The sequence below is a fragment of the Arachis ipaensis genome, chromosome B8, assembly GCF_059453495.1.
Source record: "Arachis ipaensis isolate K30076 ecotype BB chromosome B8, ASM5945349v1, whole genome shotgun sequence".
Classification (NCBI taxonomy): Eukaryota; Viridiplantae; Streptophyta; class Magnoliopsida; order Fabales; family Fabaceae; genus Arachis; species Arachis ipaensis.
This window is the reverse complement of record NC_142443.1, coordinates 28564126-28566137: the sequence shown is the minus strand read 5'-3', so window position 1 is coordinate 28566137 and position 2012 is coordinate 28564126. Positions and strand designations below refer to the sequence as shown.

The 2012-nt window shown below is 43.8% G+C and overlaps 1 pseudogene; it reads left to right on the top strand.

Annotated features, from left to right (window-relative positions):
- The first annotated feature begins 235 nt into the window (after positions 1-235).
- On the top strand, positions 236-880 carry LOC148547541 (uncharacterized; annotated as a pseudogene).
- Positions 881-2012: the final 1132 nt, after the last annotated feature.

Genomic DNA, 2012 nt, shown 5'->3' with positions numbered 1-2012 from the left:
TGATCCCCACTCCTCGAGTTCATCTGACTGATCCTCCACAGACTTCTGTCATTGCTTCTGGTGCTCCTCCCCACAAGAAACAGAAAACAATTGAGGCCTTTAACCTTGACGCCACGCCCCTGATTTTAATGCAATCGAATTCGTAGATCAGCAAATCGGTCCCTACGGTACCCTCCCCATGGATGATGTGTCAATCCTTCGCCATCTAGATTTTATGACCCGAAACAGTGTTAAAATGGCGTATATGGGGGCTGCCCTGTACTGAACTACTCAGAATCTTCCTCTCCATGCCACCAAGGAGTTTATGGAGGAGGCTAAACAGGAGTTCGACCGAATGAAGGGCCTGAAGGAAGAGCTTGAGGTAAAGGTAGCCAAGTTGGAGAAGGATCTGGAGAACGAAAAGACGAGTTCCCTTGCTCTGGCGGCTTCTGTGCGGTTGGCCGAGGACACGGCATTGAGGCATAAGGACAGTTATGTGACATCTTATCGGGAGGTGGTGCGCCTGAGGGAGGAGTTGGAGAATGCGCGAGCTGATTACTCCAAGCTCCAGGGTCATCTTGTTGGCAGCGTAACTGCTGCCTATGAGAGCTTGAGGGAACAGGTTCGGATTATTGCTCCCGAGGCCGACCTTACTCTTTTCAGCCTGGATAATGTTGTGAGGGATGGTAAGATTGTCCCTGATGACCAGGATGATGATGATGTTGAACCTCCCCCTGTGTCTTCTGCCAAAGTGTCAGCCTTTTCAGTTCCTCCAGTTGTGTCTGACCCGGATTGCCAGATTCTAAACCGGGATGATGGAACCGTGGATGCTGTGCCTATTCAGACTCGGCCTCCTTCTCCCTGTACTGATGCTGCCGGGAAGGCTCCCGATCTTTGCTGATTTCTCTTTGGATATTTGTGTAGTCGGCCCGGCTTGTGGGCTTTTAAACTCCTTATTTGTAATTTGAATATTTTGCTGACTGTTGATATTCCTTTTGGTTGCTGTTTTGGCAACTTTACTTTGAAAAACAACAAGTAGCTTTCAAGCTTTTGGGCCTGACCCTGAAGCTCTATAATATTGTTTTTTATATCCTGCTTGTTTGCGCTTGTCTTAGCACTTTTTGAAAATGTCGGAGCCTTCGGCCTCTTTGGATTGCTTTGCACTTGTTGCTTGTGGGTTGGATCCTTTGAGGTCGTGGATGGGCGGTTCCAACTTTTTTCTTGGTTTTCTTGCTCTTGCTTGTATTTCTAGCGATCCATAACCGATTTCTTTACGTTGGTCCTCTTTCCAGTTACTTTTGCAGTCCTCTGTTTTGGACCTTTGCTAGGTCTCTTTTCGGAACTACTTTTATAACTTGTTTGTGGGAGGTTGACCTCTTTATGCCGTCCTCTTCTAAGTTATTTTTGTAATCCTCTTTCTTGGACCTTTATCAGGTCTCTTTCAGGGATTACTTGTATAACTTGTTTGTAGGAGACCGACTTCGTTAGGTCAATTTCTTCTAAGCTATTTTTGTAATCCTCTTTCTTGGACCTTTGTCAGGTCTCTTTCAGGGATTACTTTTATAACTTATTTTTGTAGGAGACCGACTTCGTTAGGTCGATCTCTTCTAAGTTATTTTGTAATCCTCTTTCTTGGACCTTTGTCAGGTCTCTTTCAGGGATTACTTATATAACTTATTTTGTAAGAGACCGACTTCGTTAGGTCGATCTCTTCTAATTTATTCTTGTAATCCTCTTTCTTGGATCTTTGTCAGGTCTCTTTCAGGGATTACTTTTATAACTTGTTTGTAGGAGACCGACTTCGTTAGGTCGATCTCTTCTAAGTTATTTTTGTAATCCTCTTTCTTGGACCTTTGTCAGGTCTCTTTTAGGGATTACTTTTATAACTTATTTGTAGGAGACCAACTTCGTTAGGTCGATCTCTTCTAAGTTATTTTTGTAATCCTCTTTCTTGGACCTTTGTCAGGTCTCTTTCAGAGATTACTTATATAACTTATTTTTGTAGGAGACCGACTTCGTTAGGTCGATCTCTT